The sequence below is a fragment of the Tupaia chinensis genome, unplaced genomic scaffold (assembly GCF_000334495.1).
Source record: "Tupaia chinensis unplaced genomic scaffold, TupChi_1.0 Scaffold000389_1, whole genome shotgun sequence".
NCBI classification, from domain to species: Eukaryota; Metazoa; Chordata; class Mammalia; order Scandentia; family Tupaiidae; genus Tupaia; species Tupaia belangeri.
In genome coordinates, this window is record NW_006159891.1 from 2205047 (window position 1) to 2213057 (window position 8011).

Consider the following 8011-nt stretch of genomic DNA (forward strand, 5'->3'; position numbering starts at 1 on the left):
CCTGCTGCATTTTAATCATGTTTCCATATGCTGTGCCTATAGAGAGGATCACTCAGGAAATAATAAATGACATAAATGAGTTTGCTCGCCGAGATAAACTACAAAACCAACACATGATGGAGCAGACACTTTAAAGAGGATGAAATGAATCCGTGTATTTAAAGCACTTGGAACGAAGGCTTGCACGTAAGTTCTAAATCAACATTACTGACTGTAATTATTGATTTTAGTATTGAAATTAAATCATATGGATTGCTCTTAGAAAATAATACTTGACTGCAGTAGGAAATAATGTGCCATCAGATGGAGGATGGGTTACCTTTGAAAGTCCACAAAAGAGAAAATGCTAGAAGAAAATATTGGCTAGACCCATCCCCAAAGTGTCCAAGAGTAGGGAGATCTTTGCCTAGGAAACTTCCTGTCTGACTGTGTGCAGGTATATCCCATATTGTGAGAGCACTGATTCTTATAATGCACCTTACTCTTCCCCCTTTTTCTCTTTCATTTCCTGCTCATCGGTCAGGATTATAAATTAGTTTTCCCAAATAAGAAGCTTCCCCGAGACGATTTGATTGATAGAATGTCATGTGGATGTATCTTCTAAAAACTAAACTGCATTAGCTGACGTTCAAATGGTAATTTAGTTTCTGGTGTTGGGTATACACAGACAGAAAGTAACAGGAGAGGGCATTCTGGATTCTGGCTTTTCCTTATTTCCTGTGCGTTAATAAATTGGTTGTGTGCTTCAGGCTTTGTGACTCTGGTGTCTGTGAGTCTATTCCTCAAAAGTGAATCCATTCAGTGAGTCAACCAATTGTGTTTATGAGCCCTTCATTTTGACTGGAAGAATTCACCAAGTAATACAGCATCCTACTGCCAAGGTAAGGTAACTTTAATTCATTATTTTTTCTTGCCTTATATTACAACTATTCATATACTTGGTCATATTCTGTTTTAAACTCTACGAAAGTTGTAATTATCCATTTTTACCATTTTCCCTGTTTTTTAATAAACAGATGAGTAAGCTTATACATTCTTAGCAAGTACGCTAATTAGGGAAAGTATTTGCAGAGAAGATAAGGCAAAATTTATTAAGATTTAATATCTGCATAAACTCCTGTCAACTTTAGATCTCACAATCTACTTAGAGAACTCGTAAGTGTCAGAAGTAAATGTGTATAAGGATGTGGTTTAACACTGCTTATAATTTAAAAAAAAAAAAACTGGAACGATCTGCATGTCCATTGGTAGAGTGGACAAACAACTTCTAACACACCCATTCCATTGTGTACCAATAAGCTATTAAAGAGAATGAAGGGGATCATCGAGTCTTAGCGTGGAAAGATTTCTAAGCCATGCTTGGGTAGAGAAAAATATCAGAAACAAATACACATACAAAAAATATGTATTATGTGACACTTTTTGTGTAGACAAAAAAATAATGAAAACAAAATGAGATGCCACAGGTCTTACATGGCTGTATTTACACTTGTGTTGATGCGTAGACAAGTTCAGAGAGTGCACTCCAAACCAATAACTGAGAAGAACCCTGTGGAAGAGGAAGAGATTTACCTGAATTTGGGACTATACACTTCCTTACGATGCCTCAATTATTTAATAACAGAAATGTATTCCTATGTTAATGATGTGATTTTAACTGGGTTTTTTAAAAAATGACAAACAGTCAATGGCATGAGAAGACAAGCGAAGATACAACATAGACTTTGATTTTTAAAAAATGTATAAAGATAGTGGTACCCCCCAAAAAAAAAATTTGTAAAGTTAAACAAAGTCAAAATCCCAGTGTGTTTGGGTGGTTTTTCTTTATTTTTATTTTTTTGGAATTTTACAAAATTATATAAGGAAAGAGTTAAAACTGTTTTGAAATAAATGGACCACATGTGTATATTATCGTCATAAATTAAAATGTATTATAAAGCAGAATGTTGAATGTGAGATAAAGGAGCAAAAATACTGAGACAGGGAACAGCAGATGGCATAATGGCTATGTCATTGGACTTCCACATGGTCAACCGCAGTTTGAGTCCTGTACCTGGTGGCTTAAATTCACGCCAGGCACATGTGCGTGCCCAAGATCCTGAGCGTAGAATGGAGGAGAAGGGACTGCAGCATGGGGAGTCTGGGGAGTGATTTCTCGCTTTCTGTCTCTCTGTCTCTCTCTGTCTTTCTGGAGAGTGCATGAGCCATATAACAAAAACTTCCCTAAAATAAATACAAAGACAGCCTTAGAAAAATCACAAAAATAAAGAGCATAAAACATACCATTAGGGTAGAAAATTTCTAGTCTGTATATCAAGGAATTTTACTGGTGCCAAAGACATTTTTTTAATATAGTTTACCTTAACTATTCTGTTTCATTCAAATTAACATTACAACTAAAGTAAAATAATAATAATAATAATAATAATAATAATAATAATAATAATAATAATAATACTGTCTGGGCCTGTGGTATGTGGTTAAGGTGACTGAGTCCCACAGGACAACTGCATGGTTCAAGTCCCAGACCTGGCCACTTGTAAAACACACTGGGCGTGTGTGCACGTGTGCCGAAAATCCGAAGAGAGAGAGAAGTGGAGAAGAAAAGATTGCAGTGCAGCCATTCCCCACAGAGGATTCCTTTCCCACTCCCTCCCCATTTCTGGTAAGCACGTTTGCCTTCTGCCAAAAAATTTTGATAATATTTTTCTAAGTTGAATGCCTAATTGTCTTTCACTCTTTATAGAAGTTTAACAAGCATACACAAAGGTGTGTAGAACATAAGTACATACCTCACACAAATTCACAAAGGAAAGAAATCTTGATCAAGAAGCACAGTGGTGGGGACCAGCACACGGTGAAGTGGTTATGTCGCGAGTCTCCCATATGGCTGACTGTGGTTCGAGTCCTGGACCCTGTGGCTTGAAACTCATGCCAGGCGCTGGTGCATGCATACCCAAGATCCCAAGTGGAAAATGGAGGAGAAGGGATTGTGGCATGGCGATCCCCTCTGGTGGGTGATTTTTTGCTTTCTACCTGTCTGTCTCTGTCTCTCTGGTGAACGCACACACCATGTAGCAAAAATCTATTTAAAAAAAAAAAAAAGTCTTATCAGCACTTAGAAACCTCCTTTTGCTTCTTTCCATTCTTGAGTCTACTTTACTCTCCAAAATTCACAACTACCCAACTTCTAACACACAGCTCAATTCTGTCTTTTATAAAGTCTATAAAAATAGAAACCATATGACACATTTTACTTGTGTCTTGCTCTATTCATTTAACAGTGTATCTTCAAGAGTCACACATTTTTACTTGAATCATAAAGTTTCTTTTCAGTGCTGTGTGTACTGCGTGCATACACTATCGTCTGTAGACTGCATGTGCTTCTCACAATTGATATGTTGAAATCCTAACCCCAGTGTGGTGGTATTAGAAGTAGGCTATTTGGAAAGTGATGAACTCTGGTGAGTCAGATTCATGCCCTTAGAAAAGAGACCCCCAAGGTGTGGAGAGTAGTCAACTACTCTCCACACCAGAGAACTCCCTTGGCACTTCCACCATGTTAGGCTCAGTGAGAAGTCCATGAACCAGGAAATGGGCCCTCACCAGGCACCTTGATCTTGGATTTCCCAGCCTCCAGAACTGTCAGAAGTAAATGGTTGTGGTTAAGGCCACCATCTAGGTATGCTTGTTATGGCAGCCCAGACCCACTGAGATACCACCACTATTCATCCATTTTACTATTGGTAGACGTCACTGTTGCCAGCTCTACCTATTAAAATAAGGCAGAACAGTAGACTCTCTCAAACAGTGGTGATGGGATTATTAGGTGGCTCAATCCCTTTGGGAAATGGTTTGGCCTTAACTATTAAAGCTGAATACAGATTCCTATGATCCAGCAAATGTTGCTGTAGATATATATTCAAAAGAAATACACACACTTGCTTACCAAAATAAAGCTGTGAGAGCATTTATTATAGCATCATTGCTACTCTATTTTTATTATAATAAACATGGCAATTACAACACCTGTCATGTGCATTTATGATAAATGGTATAAGTAATGGATATATTTATATTTAGGAATACTGCTGGAGATGCTGTGAAACAGAGTGCTGTATATGGTATGTGATTTAACTAAATAAAATCATAATTAAAAGGAATCAAAATATTAAAATTTAGCCTACTGGAGACCAGCAGATTGCATAATGGTTATGTCCCTTGACTCCCATGTAGTTGACTATGGTTCAGGTCCTGGACTTAGCAGCTTAAAACTCATGCTGGGCACATATGTGCGCATGCCCAAGATCCCAAGAGGTAAATGGAGGAAAAGGAATTGCAGCATGGTCATCACTCCTGGGGGGTGATTTCTCTCTTTCTGTCTCTCTGTCTCTCTTCATCTCTCTGGCGAGCACATGTACCCTATAGCAAAAATCACTTAAAACCAAATTAGCTCACTGAAAATCATACTGCGTACAAGATTGATATCTCTCAATATTACTATGACCCTACTCCGTTAAAAGAGCTACACATCAGCCAGTTCACAGTTTTTGCATGTACTTGGACCTACGGTTTTATTTCATTACAAGCTTGAGTATTACAGTGAGTTTTCCATTTAATAATTAGCCTCACTAATGATTGAATTGTCATCTTAAATTACTGCTAACTGAACTTGAAATCCACTTCATTAACTTTAAAAATATAAGGCCATTACTAAATTGAATTAAAAATGTCAGCAGCTAAAATAACAAAGAAGAAAGATATTCACTCTGTGATTTTCAAACCTCCTAGTCCACAGAAGATTATTTTAAAGACAGAGAAATAATTCCTATGTTATGCTTGCTTAAACAACAATTTAGAGAACATCTTCACTTAAAAGATACTTGAAATGAAATCACAAATTGAATATTAAGAAAAAAATATCTATGAACAGAGGACCAGCCGGTGGTGTCCTCATTAAGATGACTAGATCTCATGTGGCTGAATCCCATGTGGCTGACTACGTGGTTGAGTCCTGGACCCAGTGGCTTGAGAAACACAAATTTTTTCAATCCATTCATCTGTTCTTGGACATTTGGGTTGATTCTATGTCTTAACAATTGTGCATACCAAAAAACCCCAAGAGGAAAACAGAGAAGGGATTATGGCATGGCCATCTTCCCTAAGCTAAGGGGTGCTTTCTCGTTTTCCCTCCATCTCTTTCTCTTCTGTCTCTCTACAGCAAGTGTACATACCCTATTAAATAAAAAAAAAAACTATAAGCAGGGAGAAATTACTTCTCAATTTTTAACATTATGAAATGCAAAGGTATTTCTTATTTAAATATGTTAAAATTTCAAGTATATACTAAAAGCTAAATTTACAAAGTTACATTTAATAGCAGAATAATCTAAGTTATTAAAACATAGAAATTTATCAAAATAAACTGATTATGTACATTGTCTAGGTTTTATTCTAAGACTTTTAAAATGAACATAAACATAGATTTACCAAAAAAAAAAATAAAAACAGCATCCCACTCCTTTCAAACAAAAAATCTGTACCCAAAAGAAATTAAAATGTATGTCCACACAAAGACTTATACAGGCTGTTGAAAGAAGCCAAAAATGGAAATAACACGTGTCCATCAAATGATGAGTAATAAGTAAAAATGTAGTATATCCATACAGCGAAATACTCTTCAGCAATAGAAAGCAACGTGGTGGTGACGCATACTAAAATGTGAATGGACTTCAAATACATTATGCTAAGTAAAAGGGACATGAAGGGACAAAAGGGACATGACCACATACTATGTGGTTCCAATTATATCCAGTGTCCAGAAAAGGCAGATACAGACAGAAAATAGATTAGCTGTGGCCTGTGGCTGGAGGTGGGAATGAAGAGTGACTCCTCATGGAGATGAAGTTTCTCCTTGGCGTGATAGGAATGTCCTTGATGAGGATGCGTGTTGTCTTGCACAGTCACAATCCTGTAAATACACTAAGAGTATATTACTCACTTAGATTGGTAAAGTTCATGGTATGGAAATTATGGCTCAGCAATGCTGTTAGAACACTACCGGTGAAAATGTAAATTAGTACAGCCACTGTGGAGAACAATATGGAGATTCCTCAGGAACCTACAAGTAGAACAATCATATGATCCAGCAATTCCACTCCTGGGCATCTACCCAAAGGATAGGAATACACTCAGCCAGAAAACATTTGCACATCCATGTTTGTTGTGACAGTATTAATAATTGTTAAGACATAGAATCAACCCAAATGTCCAAGAACAGATGAATGGATTGAAAAAAATGTGGGACACATACCCTATGGAATGCTACTCGGCCATTAAAAAAAATAAATAAATAAAAGAGTCCCTGTAATTTGCTATAAAGAGGATGACTATGGAAGATTTAATGTTAAGTTAAGCAAGCCAGACTATGAAGAAGAGGCATCGTATGTCCCTACTTGATATATACTGAGGGCCAGAAGGTGCATAGTGGTTGTGGCGCTGGATTCCCACATGGCCAAAAACAGTTCAAGTCCTGGACCCAGTGACTTGAAACTGACACCGGACACGTGTGTGTGCATGCCCCAAATCTTGAGAATGAAAATGGAAGAGAAGGGATTGCAGCAGGGCCATACCCCCAGTAGGTGATTCCTCACTTTGTCTTTCTTTCTCTCTCTCTCTCTCTCTCTCTCTTCTGTGTGTGTGTGTGTGTGTGTGTGTGTGTGTGTGTGTGTCTGGCAAGTGCATGTACCCTGTAGCCAAAATCTCTCTAAAATATATAATAAAATACACACGCACACACACACGCACACACACAGAGAGAGAGTTCTGCACTCTGTGGCAGAAACTGAAAGATCAGAAGGTAGTGGACAAGGAGGGCAGCTGTGGATACTAGAGACAGTGTGAGAGGAGGGTGGACAATGGCAGACAGGAGGGAGGGAATCAAGGGAAAAAGAAGCAAAATATGTAATGGACACAATGTAGAAAATTATCTGTTGATGATGTATATGGTAATATCTTTGGACTAATACACAATATATTTATGCTGGGAAAGTTCACTTTGTATGCTATAAAGATGTATAGTAATTAAACATTGGAAAAAAGAAAACTAAAAAAATAAAGCTGTTAGAAAAACAAGACTGACTTCTGTGCATATGATTGCCTTCTGTTTGACTCTTTAAAAAAAAAAAAAAAGAAAGAAAGAAAGGAAGGAAGAAAGAAAGAAAGAAAAATGTAAAACATTCCATTAGTTAATATAACAGAGAATATCCAGGAGGCCTATATAAACTAACAAAACTTTTAAAAATATATATCCATGGGAAACAGAATTATTCATGAGTATTGCTTTTTATTTACTTTCTATTTCATCCTTTCAGAATTCCTCCTCTACTCAGAGTCAAAGAATTTTTTTAAAAACTAAAGCAGTTCACATCATTGCTGCTGAAAGCCTCCAGCAATGAGAATAATCTGTACCTCACTCATGAGCCCAGCCTGAAACATCCTTTAGGCCCTTGCCTTCGCCTGCCTTTATAGACTCAGTTGTGAACTCTCGTCCTCGTTACTAAACACTGGTCTTGTTGCCATCCTTCCAAAATTCCAAGCGTGTTCCAACCTCAGGCCTTTCCACCTGGTATGCCCTGAAAGGCAGGAAAACACAGGGCCACAACGTGCAGACTCGCCCCATATAGCCTCGCTTTCTACCTGCACTTAGTCTTCCACCTACCTCAGCCTGCTCATCTGTATCACAGGGTAATAATGGTGCCTATGCGGTGGTGTGAAAGGATTCAATCAATCCATGTTTCCAAAGTGCTTAGAAGAGCTTTTATGGGACCAGCAGATGGTGTAATGGTTATGTCGCTGGACTACCACGTAGTTGACCATGGTTTGAGTCCTGGACCTGGCAGGTCAAAACTCACACGAGACGCATGTTAAGTGCATGCCCAAAAGCCCAAGAGGAGACTGGAAGAGAAGGAATTGTAGCATAGCCATTCCCCCTGGGGGGTGGTTTCTCACT

The 8011-nt window shown here is 37.9% G+C and overlaps 1 long non-coding RNA gene across 3 annotated transcripts in view; it reads right to left on the minus strand.

Moving 5' to 3' along the window:
- Positions 1-5704: 5704 nt before the first annotated feature.
- The window catches only part of LOC102468064 (uncharacterized), a 13022-nt gene continuing 10715 nt past the window's right edge, over positions 5705-8011 (minus strand). For 2 of the 3 annotated variants that reach the window (XR_335329.1, XR_335330.1), the window contains exon 5: positions 5705-5982. This is a non-coding gene — a long non-coding RNA (uncharacterized LOC102468064). The remainder of the gene's footprint in view (positions 5983-8011) is intronic. The other variant, XR_335331.1, reaches the window with a different exon arrangement.